Source organism: Rhipicephalus sanguineus, chromosome 8 (assembly GCF_013339695.2).
Source record: "Rhipicephalus sanguineus isolate Rsan-2018 chromosome 8, BIME_Rsan_1.4, whole genome shotgun sequence".
NCBI classification, from domain to species: Eukaryota; Metazoa; Arthropoda; class Arachnida; order Ixodida; family Ixodidae; genus Rhipicephalus; species Rhipicephalus sanguineus.
In genome coordinates this window covers 11165727-11188454 of record NC_051183.1, presented here as the reverse complement: position 1 = coordinate 11188454, position 22728 = coordinate 11165727, and the positions used below count along the sequence as shown (strand labels likewise).

General features: G+C 48.1%; 1 protein-coding gene and 2 long non-coding RNA genes across 3 annotated transcripts in view; 1 reads left to right on the top strand and 2 right to left on the bottom strand.

The window, feature by feature from the left end:
* The window catches only part of LOC119401368 (uncharacterized), an 82813-nt gene extending 75168 nt beyond the window's left edge, over positions 1 to 7645 (bottom strand). Inside the window, exon 1 of the mRNA XM_037668101.2 lies at positions 7489 to 7645. The gene's annotated coding sequence lies outside the window, so the exon portion shown is untranslated. The remainder of the gene's footprint in view (positions 1 to 7488) is intronic.
* A 3835-nt stretch (positions 7646 to 11480) lies between these two features.
* On the bottom strand, positions 11481 to 13215 carry LOC125759606 (uncharacterized). The gene is made up of 3 exons (XR_007417234.1): positions 12908 to 13215; positions 12379 to 12451; positions 11481 to 11586 (listed from the first exon to the last, which is right to left on the bottom strand). It is a non-coding gene; the product is annotated as an uncharacterized LOC125759606 (long non-coding RNA).
* A 1319-nt stretch (positions 13216 to 14534) lies between these two features.
* Positions 14535 to 16480, top strand: LOC125759605 (uncharacterized). The gene is made up of 2 exons (XR_007417233.1): positions 14535 to 14612; positions 15401 to 16480. It is a non-coding gene; the product is annotated as an uncharacterized LOC125759605 (long non-coding RNA).
* The last annotated feature ends 6248 nt before the right edge of the window (positions 16481 to 22728 follow it).

The window sequence follows — 22728 nt, the reverse complement described above, 5'->3', positions numbered from 1 at the left end:
AGAATGACGAAAATTGGCACAGTGCCTGCTGCCCTACTTCTCAAAAATTACAATGATTTATAGCGTAGTGGGTTCCTCACAAGTGCACTTGTATTGGTTGCCAAGGAAGCCCATCAGCGCATGATCCATTTCCTCGGGGTCTCAGTAAAATTACGATGATTTAGAGCGTAGTGGGTTCCTCGCAAGTGCACTTGATTGGTTGCCAAGGAAACCCATAAGCGCATGATCCATTTCCTCGGGGTCTCAGTAAAATTACAATGATTTATAGCGTAGCGGGTTCCTCGCAAGTGCACTTGTATTGGTTGCCAAGGAAGCCCATACGCGCATGATCCATTTCCTCGGGGTCTCAGTAAAGTTCTCCGCCCCCCCCCCCCGTCTCTCTCCCACGTCAACGTATGTTATACAGCATGACGGGAGAGGGAAATAGCGACTGGGCGTCACCCAATGCAAATTACATAACTGGTGGGCCGTTTAAAGCTTCCAACCCATTACAAAGGACTGAGCCATAATTCTTCATTGTCATCAGTCGTCGCGTCAACAAAGTGCACATAATGCCTTACAGACGTGTAGCTGGTGCCTCGCTTCTCCGCAGAATGACGAATAATGGCTTAGTAGGTGCTTCCCAACTTCATAAAAATTGTGATTTATGGCGTAGTGGGTACGTTTCTATTTTACTTGTATTGTAGCCCCAAGAGAGCTTACAATGGGCTCTAGAAACGCCACTCTTCCAACTTTCGCTGTGACTGCGCTGCGGTTTCAGCGCAGGCCTGGCGTTTTTCTTGTCAGTTGGTGTGCTGATTCTTCCCCGTCTCTCTACGAACGTGGGTTGGCACTGCCTCCAGGATCGGAGGCATTGCAAGCTTTCTGCACCTGACCTGGTTTTGCACTGCCTCCGTGATCGGCCCAGCTTTGACCAAGCGACGATGTCATGTGAGGCATCGTCGTCATCACGTTATGACATGATGACGTTTTGCATCACTCGTGTTCACGCCGTCGACCCCACAGGTCAATTTTTGCGCTTGATCAGGCATCTAAGGCTTTCGCCTTAATAATCTTAATACAGAGGTACTTTTTTCCAAGGTGTGCATTCATATAGCAACAACTTTCTGTAGGCCAGTCGATTCACGCTGAATGTGAACTGAAGCGGCGAATTAGGATGAAGATCGACAAACATGGAAACACATACAAGAACACCGGTGCCTGTGGTCCATAAAACTTTATTTAACAATCAAAGTCCAAGCCCCCCGTACGGATGGTTAACCAGCGAAGCTGAAACATGCTGCCCCAGTGTTTATCACAAGGCCAATCCCGACGGTTCTTTAAAGTCTTTCTCAATTAATGGCTACGCCTGTCCAGTAATGTTCATTGGTGTTCGCCGCCTGTGTGCTCCGTTCTTCATTTTTAGTGGACCAGTGGTGAGTAGTGGGGCTCTCCCAATTTCTGTGGCACATAGGCGCTAGGAGTTCTTGTGTTCTGTTATGAAGTGGTGTTTTCGTGACGATGAAAGCCGGGAGGCTGGCGTGCCGATGTAGCCGAAGATCGGACTTATCGCTGAGGAGAGAGCAAGGAGGCCAAAACGTTTAGAAAAACGTAACAACGTTTATAGCAGGTATAGCAGGTAATAGCAGGTAATAGCAGGTTATAGCAGGTTATCGCAGTTTATAGCAGGACAGAGCCTGCCAGCACGACCAAGTCGGCTGGGGCGTCTCTTCAACAACGGACCAGCCCGGTCTTAAATAGGGGACCAATCCATTGTTGACAGGGTGGCTCTTTGGTCCCAGGTGTTGACGTTCTTCTAGTCTCCTGACCATCCGCCGGCCGCAGGTGTTGATCAGCCTTTCCATCGTCCTCAGGAATGCTGCTTTCCGTAGCTGAGTAGCTTGGAAAAACGCCTGGCGTCGGTTGACGGGACCGGCTGGGCGAAGACGCCGTTTTCCGGGATTGCAGACAAAGCATGCAGGGGTTGATCCCTGCTTCCAGGTGGAAGGTGCTGGCCCTTTTCTTGGACGCAGGGCAGACGCTGACCGCGATGCCGTGAACTTCCAACGAAGTGCACGTGTTTATTCGTTTCCCCGTTCGGTCAGGTGCTCTGGCACAACAGTTCGTAGGACTGACGAATCTTGATTTTGCCTAGCCATATATATATATATATATATATATAGCTTAGCTGTAGAAAAGCAACAGAGATTAACGGCTTAGTCGATAAATTATGTAATAACTTGCCAGTTAATCAATTATCTAAAAATTATCTAGTTGACGCCCTCACGAAGGTAAGTTTCCTTCTAAGACTACAGCGAATTTCTTATCTTGACCACTTCTCGTGAGATCAGCCTTCCACCCTTAGCTGAATGTAGGTGATTATTGAATCTCCAGTTTAATGAACGTAAGCGATGATGCGGCTCCGTAGTTTCTATTATCTACTGTATGTCTCTGCAATTGGCCTTGTATTCTTGTTTTTTTCCTTAACTTTTTCCTAATTGAACAGCGCAGCGTATTACACTCAGCCTGTAGTTCATTCCGCAATTATTCAGCTATCAAATCAATTTTGCAAAATGTTGCTTTGCTGTATTGCGGTTTACTGCCAGCGTTTTCTTTCCATCGTCTGGTTCAAGAGCAGAACGTTATGGTTGTTGCTTAACGCTTTGTTTCCGCATCCTACAATTAAATCCGGCTCTTGCGGTATACAAAAGCATCGCCCCTGAGATTTGTGACTGTTGCATAGAGGAAACCGCCGCTGGGACGCGGGTTTCAACACTACCTATTGAGCGGAAGTGAACGGCCTGCATACACTTGGCAGGCCTCGTCGCATTTGGAGCCAAGCGCACTTCTCATCTTGGAGGCCTTGTAATCCTCTACACGCGGCCAGCGCATGCGCCACTGTGATCGAACAGAATGACAGTGCCAACAGCAATAGTGAAGGCACAAATGCTTTCTCGGACGCCTGTATAATTGACGTAGCCGTTGAGAGCTATACGAACATGCCAATATGAAACGTACACAGATCATTATTGTGAGACTGGCGGTTCGTGGGTCATTGGCCTAGCGAAATAAAAATATATTTTTAATCAGCTTTTTATTACTTCAACATGATCGGTCACGAGCTCCGGTGGGAAAGCTATTATTGCGAGGTGCATGACCGGGCGAGTTGGTATTCCCCGATTGCGTAAACAGCGCGGCAGGTACACACACACACACAAAAAGAAGGGACTAACGAGGACAGGCGTTAAACGCCTCGTCCTAAACCTTTCAATTCTGTAGCGATCTACAGGTATATTACAGCAGAGCTGTTATGCTCGTGGTTTTACGTGCGTCGTAGATAGAAAATCATGATCATCATGAACAGGCACACGCTTTCTTCGTCATCTTCTTCATATTCGTCCTCTCCTTCCCCTTCTGCGCGCAATCGGCGCACGATGCAATCACTCTGATGGGCGAGATAAAGAGTAGAGATAGAGAGAATCTCTTGGCGAAAAAAAGAATTCTTGGTGAGGCGAGATTCGAAACTGCGTATCCGCGATCCGAAGCCGAGCGTCGTAATTACTCAGCTATCCAGGAACGCTAGCAGAGTATAGCATGTATGCCTTGTATAGTATAGCACAGCAAGGGGGTGAGGAGGACAGAAAGGAGGCGGTGAGAGAGTAAAGCCTAGCATATAAATTAATAGAAAGAACGAAATAAATAGAGACAGAGGGGGAGATGGAAATGAAGAAGCGAGAAATAGAGAAAAAGACAGAAAGAGAGAGATAGAAGCAGTTAGAAAGAAAGAGGAGGCGAGAAAGAGATGGAGAGAGAAAGGGAAGAAAGAAATAGAAATGAACAGAGACAAAAATAAAAAGACAGCAAGCATAGCCAAGCATGTAGTGCGGTATAGGCAACCGACAATGGTCAGGTGGCGCTGCGATCGGCCCAGCCATCAGCGCCACGGTGTCGTTTCCGCGTAGCGTCGAGGCGGCCAACGAGCCATTTCTACCGTGCATGGCGTGTGTTTGTCGTGCTGTTCGAAGCATGTCGCTGGTTTTGTATTGCGGTTTTAAGGCGATTGAAAACATCGATGCCCATTTTCGACCACCGACGCTTGAAAAGGGACGCGCACTGTACGACAACGACCATGTGTATGGTGTTAAAGAAGTGAACACCGACATCGCAGCGAAGTGCTTGTCACAGCAAAGCAAGCATGCTTATGACGTTGAACTACAATTAAGTTGAAAAATAATTATCTTATCCCACTTAAGCGCACAAATACGACCGGACCGTATACGTTTCTCGGTCAGCTGTCACTTGTTTTATTACTAAGAGCTTACCTAATATTTGCTGGGTTGGGAAAGATAAGCGAGAACAGAATAAAGCAGCGACACGTGCCTTCGTTGAATCTCTTTGGGGTTATTTGTCTACGTATAACCAGTGACGTGTGTCTCCGTCCGTCCCTTTATATCTACTGTTCTACTTATAAGTGAACTTGCACCTCGCGTAAGACAGGCATTGCCACGCTCATGTTGACAGCCGCTCGCGATGCATACGAGTGTTGTTGTTCCAGCATGTGTCATGCCGAATGATCATCTCTCACTTTTTCTCTTTTTGCGTCGTTTCTTTTTTTTTTCATGCAAAGTTGTCGATCACGCCCCGAGAAATTCTCAGCGGCAATTGTACGTGCCGTTACGGCACGTACACGAGGACTCTTCGTGTACGAGCTGCCCGCAGACGTGGGGAAAGCCATCGAGGAAGCCCCAGCACGACGACAAAGTGCCACTGCGAGAGCATATCCTGGTATTCTCGTTCGGTTGCCAAGATGACAGGTCATCGGCACTGAAACATTGAATTGAGAGCAATCAGCTGACACTCAATAACGCGAAAACAAAACGTGTGCAAGTGTGCGCGAGCGAAACGCAAATATCCGAATACGCGACGAGTGCTGAAGCAATCAGCTGACATGAACAAGAAAACAAAAAACGTGTGCGCGAGAGAAGCGGTAATTTCCGAATACTCCACGTGTTACGCGGTGCACTCCAGCCTTATTTCTGTCGTACTAAGCGCAAGAAAGCATCGGCATTAATGAGCCCGTTCCAGCAGTCTAGTCATCGTCCTGGTGCACAAAGGAGCGGCAAGGCACGTTGACAAATTAATGCGTGGAAAAATGCGCCGTGCGTCCAAGCTTTTACGACGTTAGGTTTCACGAGTGACAACCACTGTGCGTGTTTTAACACACGCTTGTGAGCAGTTGTAACGTTGCCGTGCGTTGCACGAATGCTTCCCGTTATTGTTTTTGCTCTGATGTCGTTTAACGAAAATTCGCAAGGGCGACACTTACTTGACGCGCCGAACAGCTGCGATCCACTTCTGCCGCCGAGTTGCTTCCCACGGTCTCGATGGGAAGCGATACATCATGACGCCGACATCCCCTTCTTTATTGTGGCAATCTTTAACGCAGCAGTATCTGCGTTTGTTCTTTTTTTTCCACCTCTGACGACGGAGTTGTCAACGGGCTGCGGTAAATCCATTGCGCCTGTTCGCAATGCGCACAACGGTGGAATGGCGCGAAGGGCCGCCCCGTGGGTTCTAATCACCGCTGCTAGGCGGCGCGACGTGTACAAGCAAACTTTCTTAAGTGGTTCAGAGGAAAGGAAAAAGGCACCTAATTTCTGCAGCCCAATAGGGAGCACGGCGCAGTGCCTATAGGGGAGGGGGGATGAGGGAAAAACAGAAAAAGAAGGTGCCTATAGCAAGAGGCGCGAAAGAGAGGTGAGAGAACACAAGCCCAGCCAAGCCAGCACCAGCTAGGTGCCCAGCATCTGCTGTTACACGGCCTTACACGACTTAGTGCAAGCTGCGCGAATATTTGACTTGCAGCTCGCAGTAAGTGAAAAGCAATTACGTACTAACATTTTGTCATTTTCAGACATTTATGAGCTTGCAAAGTTTGTCCCGTAGCCATATACAACTACACCAATTCCTTTAACAGTTTTCATTCGTTACGTTAGCTGGGACAACGCGCGCTGAAAAAGTGCGAGATAACACAGATTCGGGGCACGTAAGCCATGCAAGCGTGAGAAACATGTGTAACGAGTAATACAGATGCACACGCGTCATTCGGGAAGACTGCCACACGTCTCGCATTTATTAAACATAAATAGCACATGTTCTAGTTATGTTCCCCTGAATACTGTACCGAGAAGTGCAAGTTACAACTTGTCTGTAGTGAATTATGGTTCACTTCAACTGCACCTAAACACAAAGTTGCGCAGGACTGCTGTTATATACTGAAGGGGGCAATCAGAATCGCCAGTTGGGATAATTGGTGGATGTTCATCGTGGAGTAACTAACAACGCAACTGTCCGTATTCCAACTCTGTTGCGCTGTTGGAAATTCAACGATGAAGGGGCCAAAAGTCGTCAGAACTCGGGATTTACGGCATTTCTTTTCTGCATGACGTCGACATAATAGATAACTACGTAGGTCGCCGAAATACTACAGTATGAGACATTTAGCACGTCCATGCGTACAGCCCCGTTCACCTCTGTGTAGAGCGCACGAGCATCCTGACTGAGGGATGCTATGAGCGTCCCCTTTATAGCGGGGCGGTGAGTAGCGGGCCACCAGGCTCGACAAAATGAAAAACAAATATTCTTTTTTTTAGGTTGGATTAATGCTTTGTCTACTTCGATTAATTCGATCTTACCATGGAGAAAAAACAAATTCACAGCCCAGCGTTCTGCCCCTTACGGCATGATGACCTTATTTTCCCCAGTATTTATTTTTTGCCTTTCTTTCTGCTTCTCTGCCACTAATACTCTAACCGTCTCTTACTTATCTATATCACGGACGTTCTCAGCTTTCCGTCTCATGCAGAAAAATTCGCTAACAGCACCAGGGACGCACTGTGCAAGGATAAGTGCGCCTATTTAACGGCACGCATCAATGTGCCCACAAAGGCCGAGCCATACTCGTATATAGTACAACAACGGAAGCGCAAACACTTGCCCAAACACACACATCCTCGCGCACACGCAAAGGTGAACATACGAACACGCACGCGCACAAAGAGCAACAATACTAAATGTTGGGGTTTTACGCCTCAAAACCACGATTATGAGAGGCGCCGCAGTGCTGGGCTCCTGGAAATTAAAGGTGCAAGAAAAAAAAATAGAGAAAGCGGACAACACGGCGTGACGGGGTTCTTCAACGTGTACTCAAATCTAAGCACGCAGGCCTCCGGCATTACGCCTTCATCGAAATGCGACCGCCGCCGCCGGAATTCGATCCCGCGACCTTCTGGTCAGCAGTCAAGCACCATAGCCACTAGACTGCCACGGTGGGTACGCACAAAGGGCAAGTTCCCTGAATTACGGAAGGGTTAGCTCGAACTGCGGTCTCTCCGGTTTGCGTGAGCGCATGGGTGCGTTTCGTGCTAAGGGCAACTAAACCTGTCATCACCAGGACGTTGCGTGACATCACTTCATCGAAACTTGGCTCAAAATGAAAGCAACGCTCACCTGACTACGGCTTAAAAATGCGTAGAAGGTCCCATGCCGAAAATGACCGAAAGTTGGGCCAGTTGGTAAGTGTTCATCATGAAAGAAGCTAGGCGTGTAAGCAGGGACACAGGCGAAGAGAACGAGGCAACCCAGTGCTGTCAACGATTCACGGAAATGCAACGCATCAGTGACAAAACCTAAAATGTCAAAGCGCGGCACGCACGGTACAAGCATCACGATTTCCAACAGCGCACTTGAAGCTATTTGCAACTGCAGGACATACGTCATGTATGTCACCGCCGTGGAGCGCCACGTGTGAAAAAGTCCGGTAGGCAGCGCCCTGCTCGCCCGTTTCTTCGTTATCGCGATGAAATACGGACGTTACGTCCGTGTTTTCAAGAAATGTAAACGGCCATTTTACGTATCTTGGGGGGCGATCGGAGATCTCTGTTCTGCGCCGTTCGTTCGCGTTCGTTCTGATGGTCGCACGCGATTGGCTGAAGCCTGACAACTCACGCCACTCTAAGGGGCGTGGCCATTTCTTTTTTTTTCTTGATGTTTTCTTTTTTGGTGACGTCATGCCGCGTCATAACGAGCATGTCGTCTGCTAAAAGTGAACGGAGAGCGAGCCCGTTCGCTCGCGTTCACTCGAGCGAACAATGGCGTCGCACGGCATGTATTTCGAGTGATGCGGCGGTTGCGGCTGCCGCAACAGCTGATTTTGAGAAAATGGCGCTTGCAACGGTGCTTCCTTGCTACGTTGGCGTTTCTCGAAGCAGATGCAGAATGGTAGGAGGTGCGAAATGCGTTTGAACAGATGAGCGAGTGTGAATTCCGGCGTCGCTTTCGTTTCTCGAAACGTACGGCACGTTGGTTGTGCGACGAACTCGACCCCGTCATCGGGTGCCAACGAGCCAGTGGGATTTCAACAGAGCGGAAGGTGTTGTCTGCGCTGAGATTTTTTGCCAGCGGATGCTTCCAGCGAGCTGTTGGCAGCGAGGAATTCATCGGCCTGTCGCAGTCGTCCGTCAGCGAAACCATCCACGAGGTGGCACACGCCATTACTGTCGTTGGCGGGCAGAAACGGTGGGTGGCCTTTCCCGAGACCACGGACGCGAAGGAGCGAACAAAGGCGGCGTTCGCTCGGCTCGGGCGGATTCCCGTTGTGGTCGGGTGCGTGGATGGTACGCTCATCGCAATCCCGAAGCCCCATGGCCTGAGCTCCGCGGACACGACGCATTACATCTCGGGGAAGGGACTCTACGCATTCAACACCATGATCGTGAGTATTATCCATGCATTGTATGCGTAGCGAATTGTTTCATTTATATCGCTTAAACTTTCCGCTTTACTGAGGCTGTTGCAACTGAGTATAGTGGGAGCGGTATATTCGATCTATCCAGAACGGGAATTGGATCGTTTCAGGGCACTTCGCTTAGGATAAGCGATGAAATCATGTGACGCGGAGTACACTTTGGTTCAGCGGCCTGCACAGTGCATAATATTACCGTTGCTCGTTCGCCATGTGTACCCGAAGCTTGATTCTCGATTTGTATTTGTTGAGATTAGCGCTCCCAGAATGTGCCGTAGTATGCCCGTATTGTTCATTGTCGTGATGGACGTTACATGGATCATTACATAGATGGATGAATAAACTTTACTTCGGTCCCTCGGAACGCGCCCGAGCATGTACATACATTAAATACGCATTGTTTCATAACCCTTTTTTCAGTCGAAGTTTTTCGTGTTGTAGATATTTTGTGATACATTGCCTTAAACGTACAGCAGTAATTTGGTTAAAAGGCTTTGGTGGCTGTAAGATGGGTTGTTCCAAGCAGTAAACATGCAGACTACCCTTTGACACTGCATTGTCGTCGTGTTAGAACTTATGGTACAAGTCCTACCCTGTCGATGATTTGTTCATAACTATGTTTCAGCAGTCAGTAACAGTGCAGACAGATGTAGTTACATTAACATAATACGCAACATTGTACCCAAGGTCATTTATGGGTACAATTTTGACTGAATTGAATTCTGCAGACATGTGATGCCGACCTCTGGATGTCAGTCCATGTTTCCTGGGGTCATGTCATGACTCGTGGGTATGGCAGGGGAGCCCTCTCCGTCACCACCTGGAAGCAAAACTTCGGCTTGCTTGGTAAGTGCTGTCAATGCTTGCCACATTCAAGACGTTATCACTACAGCTGTCATGCCGCCCTCGTGCAGGAGACTCCAGCTATACATTAGAACCGTGACTCCTGACACCAGTGCCCGGACGCCCAGCTCGTGGTACCCCTGATAACCACTACAACAAGGCCCACACCGCCATGCGCAATGTTGTGGAGTGGTGCAACGCTGTAAGCTTGTGCAGAGCTGCACAAGCATCATTGCTGCTTGTGCAGCTCTGCACGACATTGCGTTGTCGGCACATAAGCCTGTTCTCGAAGGGGACGATGACGACAGACGATGCTGAGCTGCTGCCAGCAGCAGCTGAGCTACCACCACCACAACGGGAGCCAGCAGCAGCGCAACTGTGTAGTGAACCTGTTTCGAGAACCACCGGGCCTGCATGCTTGAGCATCTGCGCAGAGTACGCCGCCGCCTGCAACGACCTCGGCAGCATTGTGTGGTGCGTGTTTGTCACTGGCATAAACAAAAGGCTGTTTTTTTTTTACTACACTTCAAATGTTTGCTGCACATATCAACGAAACAGCATTCTCCTATCAATGAATAACCCCCTTGAATAGGTTGGCAAAAAATGTGAAGCTCACCCTGACTCACTCGTGAAATATATTTTGCTCTTGGGGCTCACTCAGACTCACCAAAATTTTCCTCAAGCGGATTCACTCGGACTCAGGCTCACTAAAATGGTTTCACCCGGAATCGAACTCACCAATGTATTACTCACCCGGACTCACAGCTCGATCTGAATCTGAGTGAGTCGGCTCATGAGTTTGCCGATCTATGCCCCCTTGTCACACAACGCCATGCTGATGAAATACTTCGACCAGGTTGTAAAATATGGCGCTTCACACTAAGCACACGTGAGAGCTCAACTGTGAATGGCACATGGTGCCATTCACAGCCAAAGTGGTAACCTGAAAAAGCTGTTTGAATCAGGACAGCAACATGCGGTAGCTTTAGTGCAACAAGAATCGTGCTTGTAAATGAAGTGAACAACATGGGTGGTGTCAGAATTGAAATTTTATTACAAGTATCACGAGTAGTGCACATAAAAAGCAAAATAAATAAATATCCCTTAAATTTAATGCCAAGGAAAAGAATATAAAAGTAGCTTCCTTTTAAAATATACAAATGGAGTTACTACAAAGTGCCTGCTGCTCCTCTGCAGCAACACACGCGTCTCGCAGCACGAAAGTCATTGTATTACATGAAAACAAGGCACAGTCGAACCGGTATTAATCGAACTCGCTAAAAAAATGCAAGTTGTTGGTTGCTGATATGTCTTCCTCTATTATTGATTTCTGTTTGTACCCAATCCTATTGTCTAAACACTTCTAAGCAACAGAACACGTATTCGTCAACTATTTTTTGGTCTTGCAATATTTAGAAATTGTTGTGCAACCTAGACCGTTCACAAACGCATTTCTTTTTTTCTAGGATGCGTAAAAATCGATAGAAAACGTACAGTGTGCCACAATATTCTACATGTATACACTATAAACATAAAGATGCACTACAGTGCACTATGTGCATATACTACAAAATTGCTGAATGCATGACTGCTGAATTGCTGAATGCATGTACAATGAAACAGCACATCAGTGCTTCTGATATGCAGAAAAAGAAAATTAACTGAGAAAAAATTGCAGGGCACCATTGAAGCAAGCAAGCGTATCATAGCTCGTGATGTGAACAAAAATAAATCTACATGTATGTACAACTAGTCTTTACAAATCACTGTGCAGGTGGCTTCCGCTGCAATGAGGGCCCGGGCGAGGGTACCAACGCCTTGCAATTCGTGGACCACGTCACCGAGAAGCTGAACCTGGCGCAGCTTTCCAATGATGCCTGGCCCTGCCGCCTGGTGTTTGCGGCTAGTAACTCCAGCGCCTCGGCCTGCCGGTTGCCCCCATCTCGCAGCTGCGGCATGAGCTGGAAACCAAGAAATGTGTTGCCATTATCATCTATAAATTTCCTGCTACCGACTCTTCGATGGAAGCTTCTGTTCGTGAAGAGTTCCAGTGTGTGCAACAATTTCCTCTGTGTTGAAAATCCACTGACCCAATGGCATCCATGAATGGTGCTTGGTTCACCGCACAACCAACGCACTTCGTTTGGACAGACCAAAGCGGTGCCGGAATTCATTTTCACTCATCTCATCAAACGCATCTCACACCTCTAACCACCTCTGCATGAGAAGCAACCAAACAGCCCTTTTCAGGGCTACACAATCGTTTGCCCGGCTTTACGCGATGACTGACACAATCTCCTTCCGAAACCCTAGCTGCTGCAGTATGCAAAACATACAGCAAGCAGGTGTAACACAGGTGCAAACATGTGCATTTGTGTATGATGGCTATGTGAAGAAGTTATATAACGAGCTTGCTTTTTGAACAGTATATTTAGCAATAGCACATTTTCAGTTTCACTTTTGAAGCAAGTGACAAAATAGGGAAACATTTCAAGATGTTGAACATTTTTGCAATGCTACCTTTTTGCTACATTTCACCATAACTGCAAGGCAGGACACCTGTTTATTCCATCTGACAGTTATACATACAACTAACTAGCTCCTGCAACCGTTTGCCAAATTTTTTTCGTGCAGCTTTTTGTCTTTATGCCCACAGATGTCATCTCTTCACAAACATATACCTGCACGCATGAGCATCACCTGTGAGCATGTAACACCATCTACAGTTAATCAAAAACATCGGCGAAACTTACGAGTTGGGGCACGGGGAAGATCCTGGGCCACATCCTCTTCAGCCACACCAGCAGCAGCTGGAGCAGGGCTCACCTGTTATAGTAAGAAGTTTCTTGATTGACACACTGAGTGCAATAAGAAGTATGGAGTGGAAGTGGACAATAGCAACGTTTTTTTAGAATGTTTCAACAGCGGCATGCTATGACACACAGACTTCGGAGAGAGGGGTGGAGGGGGGGGGGGGCAAGCCGACTGGCTACGCACCTCACTCGACTCGAGGGTCTGAGAAATGGGTTGTAACACGTAGGGTGCTCTAATGAGCTTCGAAATATAGTTCGCGGCTGTTCTTTCGTCATCACCGCAAATGTGGCTGTTTCGCATTCTGTTCTGGGCGGTGCAACGTGTTAGCACCTCAGCTAACGCGGCGGCCGGGTGATCCACTCGATATTGTTTGAAAAAGTAAAACTAACAGCGCGTAATGGCTCGAAGCAAATGAGCCCACTTGTTCGCAGCATACAAGTAACAATGATATTCTAAGCCAGTGCTTACCGATTCAGACCACCCGAACTCTGGGCCTCGCACACTCGTCTCTGTCGAGCACGACACGGCCGCGGTAATCCGAAATCTGGCCGCCTCGGGTGCCGCTGTAAAGCACAAGCGGGACGTGTAAGATGACCGACCACAATACAATTGTGCTCGCACTCACCTCTGCTGCCCTCGGAGTTTGTTAAGACCCTGCTGCGAATAGTAGCGCTCATTCCTCCATTGGGCCTGCCACTGGGCTCTGGTGTTACGCGCAGGGAATTCTTCGTTCAAAAGCGCTACTAGCTCCTGCCACATGTCGTCCCGGTCCTCCCTTGTGAACCACGGCTCCAGCGGGCACGACAGCGTCGCGATCTTTCACAAAAGACAGCAGAAGCTCCTTTTGACGATCCGACACCCGAGAACCAACGCAGACGTTGCGATGGGACGACATTTTGAAACTGCGTCAGCCGCTACTTTTCTCTTTTTTTTTTCGCGTGCGCGACACCATCTAGCGACGACTTTCCGGAAGTAGACGCGCATCCTGTGACGTCGGCACAGGGACCGTGAAGCGTTTCTCGCCTTTTAATAAATATAATTACTTTACAGAAAATTATTGTTTTTGCTTCTCAAGCTCAAACACTCTTTCAAAAAGCAACAGCTTTGAGTGATGATATTTAATAATGTTAGTTTTTTTTGACGTCGTCGCTAGATGGTGTCGCGCACGCGAAAAAAAAAAAAGAGAAAAGTAGCGGCTGACGCAGTTTCAAAATGTCGTCCGATCGCAACGTCTGTGTTTGTTCTCGGGTGTCGGATCGTCAAAAGGAGCTTCTGCTGGCTTTTGTGAAAGAGCACCCACAGATCGCGACGCTGTCGTGCCCGCTGGAGCCGTCGTTCACGAGGGAGGACCGGGACGACATATGGCAGGAGCTAGTAGCGCTTTTGAACGAAGAAGTCCCTGCGCGTAACACCAGGGCCCAGTGGCAGGCCCGATGGAGGAATGAGCGCTACTATTCGCAGCAGGGTCTTGCCAAACTCCGAGGGCAGCAGAGGTGAGTGCGAGCACAATTGTATTGTGGTCGGTCATCTTACACGTCCCGCTTGTGCTTTGCAGCGGCACCCGAGGCGGCCAGATTTCGGATTACCGCGGCCGCGTCGTGCTTGACAGGGACGAGTGTGCGAGGCCCATAGTTCGGGTGGTCTGAATCGGTAAGCACTGGCTTAGAATATCATTGTTACTTGTATGCTGCGAACAAGTGGGCTCGTTTGCTTCGAGCCATTACGCGCTGTTAGTTTTACTTTTTCAAACAATATCGAGTGGATCACCCGGCCGCCGCGTTAGCTGAGGTGCTAACACGTTGCGCCGCCCAGAACAGAATGCGAAACAGCCACATTTGCGGTGATGACGAAAGAACAGCCGCGAACTATATTTCGAAGCTCACTAGAGCACCCTACGTGTTCCAACCCATTTCTCAGACCCTCGAGTCGAGTGAGATGCGTAGCCAGTAGGCTTGCCTCCCTCCACCCCTCTCTCCGAAGTCTGTGTGTCATAGCATGCCGCTGTTGAAACATTCTAAAAAAACATTGCTATTGTCCACTTCCACTCCATACTTCTTATTGCACTCAATGTGTCAATCAAGGAACTTCTTACTATAACAGGTGAGCCCTGCTCCAGCTGCTACTGGTGTGGCTGAAGAGGATGTGGCCCAGGATCTTTCCCGTGCCCCAATTCGTAAGTTTCGCTGATGTTTTTGATTAACTGTAGATGGTGTTACATGCTCACAGGTGATGCTCATGCGTGCAGGCATATGTTTGTGAAGAGATGACATCTGTGGGCATAAAGACAAAAGGCTGCACAAAAAAAATTTGGCAAACGGTTGCAGGAGCTAGTTGTATGCATAACTGTCAAATGGAATAAACAGGTGTCCTGCCTTGCAGTTATGGTGAAATGTAGCAAAAAGGTAGCATTGCAAAAATGTTCAACATCTTGAAATGTTTCCCTATTTTGTCACTTGCTTCAAAAGTGAAACTGAAAATGTGCTATTGCTAAATATACTGTTCAAAAAGCAAGCTCGTTATATAACTTTTTCACATAGCCATCATACACAAATGCACATGTTTGCACCTGTGTTACACCTGCTTGCTGTATGTTTTGCATACTGCAGCAGCTAGGGTTTCGGAAGGAGATTGTGTCAGTCATCGTGTAAAGCCGGGCAAACTATTGTGTAGCCCTGAAAAGGGCTGTTTGGTTGCTTCTCATGCAGAGGTGGTTAGAGGCGTGAGATGCGTTTGATGAGATGAGCGAAAATGAATTCCAGCACCGCTTTGGTCTGTCCAAACGAAGTGCGTTGGTTGTGCGGTGAACCAAGCACCATTCATGGATGCCGTTGGGTCAGTGGATTTTCAACAGAGAGGAAATTGTTGCACGCACTGAAACTCTTCACGAACAGAAGCTTCCAGCGAAGAGTCGGTAGCAGGAAATTTATAGATGATAATGGCAACACATTTCTTGGTTTCCAGCTCATGCCGCAGCTGCGAGATGGGGGCAACCGGCAGGCCGAGGCGCTGGAGTTACTAGCCGCAAACACCAGGCGGCAGGGCCAGGCATCATTGGAAAGCTGCGCCAGGTTCAACTTCTCGGTGACGCGGTCCACGAATTGCAAGGCGTTGGTACCCTCGCCCGGGCCCTCATTGCAGCGGAAGGCACCTGCACAGTGATTTGTAAAGACTAGTTGTACATATATGTAGATTTATTTTTGTTCACATCACGAGCTATGATACGCTGGTTTGCTTCAATGGTGCCCTGCAATTTTCTTTCAGTTAATTTTCTTTTTCTGCATATCAGAAGCACTGATGTGCTGTTTCATTGTACATAGTAAAGTGTAGCTCAATGGTAAATCGTGTCCTGCGATGTCATTTCTTTTTAATCTCATCGTGCGAGGTGATGCATTCAGCAGTTTTGTAGTACATGTGCATAGCACAGTGTGGTTTCATTTATAAATCATGTTTTGCCATGTCATTTTTTAAAATCTCATTATACAAAGTCATGCATTGAGCAATTTTGTAGTATATGCACATAGTGCACTGTAGTGTATCTTTATGTTTATAGTGTATACGTGTAGAATATTGTGGCACACTGTACGTTTTCTATCGATTTTTACACATCCTAGAAAAAAAGAAAAGCGTTTGTGAGTGGTCTAGGTTGCACAACAATTTTGAAATATTGCAATACCAAAAAATAGTTGACGAATACGTGTTCTGTTGCTTAGAAGTGTTTAGATAACAGGATTGGGTACAAACAGAAATCAATAATAGAGGAAGACATATCAGCAACCAACAACTTGCATTTTTTAGCGAGTTCAATTAATACCGGTTCGACTGTGCCTTGTTTTCATGTAATACAATGACTTTCGTGCTGCGAGACTCGTGTGTTGTTGCAGAGGAGCAGCAGGCACTTTGTAATAACTCCATATGTATATTATAAAAGGAAGCTACTTTTATATTCTTTTCCTTGGCATTAAATTTAAAGGATATTTATTTATTTTGCTTTTTATGTGCATTGCTCGTGATACTTGTAATAAAATTTCAATTCTGACACCACCCTTGTTGTTCACTTCATTTACAAGCACGATTCTTGTTGCACTAAAGCTACCGCATCTTGCTGTCCTGATTCAAACAGCCTTTTCCGGTTACCACTTTGGCTGTGAATGGCACCATGTGCCATTCACAGTTGAGCTCTCACTTGTGCTTAGTGTGACGCGCCATATTTTATAACCTGGTCGAAGCATTTCATCAGCATGGCGTCGTGTGACAAGGGGGCATAGGTCGGCAAACTCACTCATGAGTTGACTCACTCAGATTCAGATCGAGCTGTGAGTCCAAGTGAGTAATACATTGGTGAGTTCGAGTCCGGGTGAAAACATTTTAGTGAGCCTGAGTGCGAGTGAATCCGCTTGAGGAAAATTTTGGTGAGTCTGAGTTCGAGTGAGCCCCAAGAGCAAAATATATTTCACGAGTGAGTCAGGGTGAGCTTCACATTTTTTGCCAACCTATTCAAGGGGGTTATTCATTGATAGGAGAACGCTGTTTCGTTGATGTGTGTAGCAAACATTTGAAGTGTAGTAAAAAAACACAGTGACAAACACAATGAACAAAGACAAACACGCACCACACAATGCCGCCGAGGTCGTTGCAGGCGGCGGCGTACTCTGCGCAGGTGCTCAAGCATGCAGGCCCTGTGGTTCTCGAAACAGGTTCACTACACGGTTGCGCTGCTGCTGGCTCCCGTTGTGGTGGTGGTGGTAGCTCAGCTGCTGCTGGCAGCAGTCAGCATCGTCGGTGTCGTCATCGTTTCCTTCGAGAACAGGCTCATGTGCCGCCAACGCAATGTCGTGCAGAGCTGCACAAGCAGCAATGATGCTTGAGCAGCTGTCCACAAGCTTACAGCGATGCACCACTCCACAACATTGCGCATGGCGGTGTGGGCCTTGTTGTAGTGGTTATCAGGGGTGCCACGAGCTGGTCGTCCGGGCACTGGTGTCAAGAACCACGGTTCTAATGTATAGCTGGAGTCTCCTGCACGAGGTCGGCATGACAGCTGTAGTGATAACGTCTTGAATGTAGCAAGCATTGACAGCACTTACCAAGCAAGCCGAAGTTTTGCTTCCAGGTGCTGACGTAGAGGGCTGCCCCGCCATACCCACTAGTCATGACATGACCCCAGGAAACATGGACTGACATCCAGAGGTCGGCATCACATGTCTGCAGAATTAAATTCAGTCAAAATTGTACCCATAAATGACCTTGGGTACAATGTTGGGTATTATGTTAATGTAACTACATCTGTCTTCACTGTTACTGACTGTTGAAACATAGCTATGGACAAATCATCGACAGGGTAGGACTTGTACCATAAGTTCTAACACGAGGACGATGCAGTGTCAAAGGGTAGTCTGCATGTTTACTGCTTGGAACAACCCATCTTCCAGCCACCAAAGCCTTTTAGCCAAATTACTGCTGTATGTTTAAGGCAATGTATCACAAAATATCTACAACACGAAAAACTTCGACTGAAAAAAGGGTTATGAAACAATGCGTATTTAATGTACATGCTAGGGCGCGTTCCGAGGGACCGAAATAAAGTTTATTCATCCATCCACGTATTGATCCATGTAACGTACATCACGACAATGAACAATAAGGACATACTACGGCACATTCTGGGAGCGCTAATCTCAACAAATACAAATCGAGAATCAAGCTTCGGGTACACATGGCGAACGAGCAACGGTAATATTATGCACTGTGCAGGCCGCTGAACCAAAGTGTACTCCGCGTCACATGATTTCATCGCTTATCCTAAGCGAAGTGCCCTGAAACGAACCAATTCCCGTTCTGGATAGATCGAAAATACCGCTCCCACTTATACTCAGTTGCAACAGCCTCAGTAAAGCGGAAAGTTTAAGCGATATAAATGAAACAATTCGCTACGCATACAATGCATGAATAATACTCACGATCATGGTGTTGAATGCGTAGAGTCCCTTCCCCGACATGTAATGCGTCGTGTCCGCGTAGCTCAGGCCATGGGGCTTCGGGATTGCGATGAGCGTACCATCCACGCACCCGACCACAACGGGAATATGCCCGAGCCGCGCGAACGCCGCCTTTGTTCGCTCTTCGCGTCTGTGGTCTCCGGAAAAGGCCACCCACCGTTTTTGCCCGCGAACGACAGTAATGGCGTGTTCCGGACGGACGACTGCGACAGGCCGCTGAATTCCTCGCAGCCGACAGCTCGCTGGAAGCATCCGATCGCAAAAATCTCAGCGCGCACAACGCCTTCCGCTCTGTTTAAATCCCACTGGTTCGTTGGCACCCGATGACGAGGCCGAGATCGTCGCACAACCAAGGTACAGTACGTTTCGAGAAACGAAAGCGACGCCGGAATTCACACTCTCTCATCTCTTCAAACGCATTTCGCACCTCCTACCATTCTGCATCTGCTTCGAGAAACGCCAACGTAGCAAGGAAGCACCGTTGCAAGCGCTATTTTCTCAAAAATCAGCTGTTGCGGCAGCCGCAACCGCCGCATCACTCGAAATACATGCAGTGCGACGCCGTTGTTCGCTCGAGAGAACGCGAGCGAACGGGCTCGCTCTCCGTTCACTTTTAGCAGACGACATGCTCGTTATGACGCGGCATGACGTCACCAAAAAAGAAAACATCAAGGAAAAAAAAGAAATGGCCACGCCCTTTAGAATGGCGCGAGTTTTCCGGCTTCAGCCAATCGCGTGCGATCATCAGAACGAACGCGAACGAACGGCGCAGAACAGAGATCTCCGATCGCCCCCTTGGCATTGGAGCGAAGGCTACGGAGGCGGGGCATCCGCACATTTGTGTTACTCATGGAGGAAGGAAAAATAAGGAGAGGCCCTGACGTCACATTCGTGAAGCCCCCACGTCGCAAACACCCGCATCGCCTCCTAGCGAAGGCGCAGCGAAACATTTCGCGATTTCCGTTGCGACGTTTGCAAGCGCATGCGCGCATCGCGAAACTTTGCAGCCTGATTTTTTTGTTTGTTTGTTTTTCGCCGTGCAAGCGGCGTAGTCGATTCACGCATGCTGCTCTTTGTGTGCGTTCTTTATGAAAGCTACGCAATGCCCAGCTGTTGCGTATACACGGTGCAAATCGCGTGCACTGCGGACAGTACCGGGTGTCACTTTTCATGTGTACGTATACGTTCGCTTCATTGCTGATCACTAAGGCACGGTATTTGCGTGCGAAGCTCTCGGATGTGCGCTCTGTTGCTTGCTACTCATTCTGTCAACTCAGAACTCACGTGAAGTTTTGTTTTTGGCGTCTGACGCGCCGCACATAACATGCGCTGAAGGCAGCGTACGTTTTAGAGGCTGTGTCGTTCAACGAAAGGGCAATAAACTTTTGTTGTTATTATCAGACTACGTGATGTATGTATCGTGCGGTGTGCGCTCGCTGCGTGCTTGTGTTGTGTGCGCACTGGAATTACAAACTTTACGTGCACGATCGCGTATACAATACAGCTGTGTCTTCTTTTCGACGTGAAGGTACGTCAACTATAGGTTGGCGTTGCGCCGAATAGCTACTGCGCTCACTCCATATACACGAGCAAAGAACCGCTAATCGGGCAATAGATCTGGAAATCGGGCTGCAAGGAAGGAAAAAAAAAAGGCCTAACGCCCAGCAGAACGCGTAAGTCACTGCTAGGTGAGTTCGAATACGATGAGGCAGGGGCTGAATGTTTTTTATTACGGCACGTACCGGTACTTTCTGTACTGTTGCACAAAAACGCTCCTCGAAGAACTTCATCACGCAACGCTCGGGCCTGCCGCGCACGAACAGCCTGGTAAACGTCTGCTTGCAACATTTTACTGCGTGCGAACCGCACAATACGCGCTAAGTTTACGCCGGGACTACAAATTCGAACAGAAGCGAACCACCGCAGAGAGCACGCCGCGGGGCGTCTGCTGTTTTGTTTGCCCCATATCGGCTTGTTTGCCCCATAAATTTGACGTCACTTCCGCCACACTTTTCGCAATGCATTGGGATACGATAGGGCCTCTCCTTAGTTTTTCCTTCCTCCATGGTGTTACTACGCAAGTAGTTCGGCATCTTGTAGCCGATTTCAGTTCCAGTTTCGGTTTCGCTTGTTAGCATCGCTAGAGCGTTTAACACCACGTCTACATGCAGAATGGGAACATCAGTGTGCGTAGATGCATCTACCTACTCTACCGTATATTGTCACAGGGTTGTTACGTTGACGAAGGCAGCAGTGGGTGTGTCGAAGATGAAACTCTTTATTTGGCCAAACTTGTGGGCGGGAAACGAGTCAGTCAGAGCGTCGTCCGTCAATAATTCTGACAAGTCGTAAAGCGTGTCGACTTTTATACATGTTCTATCGAATGTTCCAGTGTTATCGCTGGTGGCCACGTAATCTCTGACTATTCGCGTACCGCGCGCAATCTTAACAGAAAGATCTAAAACAATCCTGGCGCTTCTGGAACATCGCATCGCGGTCTGCGCGGAGCATTCCAAACAGTCTTTGCGGGTGAAGCCCGAAGACAACAAAATAAGACATATGGGAATATGATGAACACCACCAAGCGCACACCGCAACCTGAATATGGCGTTTGCTAGATTCTAACGCGATCACGATTGTAACGCGAGGGGCGACTTTAGTAGCAAAAATTTGGAGAAAAAGCTCGCATTGTATTCGAATAAATACGGAATGCAAGTACCATGGTGCCGCTGAATTGGGTTGAGATTTAAAGAGAGCTCACGCTTAATTAAAAAGAGACTGACGCAGACTATTTTATCAAGTTTCGCTGGTCACACACCTTCACAGAGCGTATAGTTTCTCGGCCGTAGGTATTTCATTGCGCATGAAGTAGCTGTGCACTTTGCGCCGCAATGCTGCCAACGCAAACGTGTAATAGCGCAGCAGCCGCGTCTTGCCGGTGATGCGCTTCTCAGTTTGGCCCGAGAAATTCAATATCTTGCGCTTCGGGGAGGCAAGTGGGGCCCGTAGAGCTTCAGCCTTGATACGCTTAACTGTTCGCTCACTCACTCCCGTGCACACTGCATTTGCAGACAAGTCACGCTGACGGCGCCTCACTCTAGCGATGACATTGCAGATAACTTACGTGGTCTGCTTTGATAGCCACTTTCTGTCACATTCAGAGTACAGCTTCTTCGGAGAACGAAACGGCGAGATGGCGGCCGCACACGGTTCAGGCCAACGGTTCAGGGGGCATCGCGGACGCCATGTTTACTGAGACTCTGAGAGAGCAGGCGTGAGGAAAATGTGGTGCAGGCGTGAGAAAAACGCGGTGATGTCCAAAAAATAAAGACAGAAACAAACTTGAAGTTTACAATAACATTTTTCCACGAATGGCTTCCCATACTCGTTCTCTTTTTATAATGAAGAAATCTTTATTTATTCGAGCTAGGTAACTTTTCGAATTAGAAAATAAATATAGGTACTATTTCCTGGCGCGCGCGCATGCAGGCACGTTAGCTCTGTAGCTTCCACAGTGGTGCCAAGAAAAGTTGTCGCGGAGTATAGTAAACACGTTCCTCTATAGATCGCAGGAGCGTCGCGCTCGGGACTGCACCGGCACCACATCTACGAGATAACAAGTGGTTTGAGGCAGGCCACATCTGAGCGTGCGCAGCCCCTACGGAAGCGCCTGTCTTGCATTATCTGTCCTTGCTTATCTCCAAGGCCAAACCAGCAGTTTCGGCTGTCGCTGCAGATGGTTTATTGCCGCGGGAAAAAAAAAAAGAAAGAAAACTCAGAGAATGACCCGGCTCCGCGTCCGATACAAGCGATGCTGCAAGATTATCCTCGGTTCGCGGTGTTATCAGAGCCTGTGTTGAGATCCCAGTCAAGCAGTTTCTTGCGTTTTATTTTTTAGACAGTCATATAACGCTTGTCTGTCATCTAACGCTAGACCTGGGGAATTCTCTCCCGTTTACCATCCCATACACGCATAACCTAATTCAATCCTAATCTTCGACTACGTATCCCGTCCAACCTTGCGTGAATCTACCCTGCTGCTTCCATATTACTAGCGAACATGCGCAAGGACTACAGAGAAAAGACACGGTTGTCCTGCTCTGTAGTCCTTGTGCGTGTTCGCTAGCAATATGGAATCATTCAGTCAGTACCAACTAGCCCAGGGGCGCGATTCTCAATGTATCCAACTTGTGGATTATCCACTTCGGCGGAGCGCGTTCAGTTACTCGAAAAAACGGCGAGTTGTGACGTCATGGCGCTCTTGAACACGTCGGTGCACCGAACCCGCCAGCA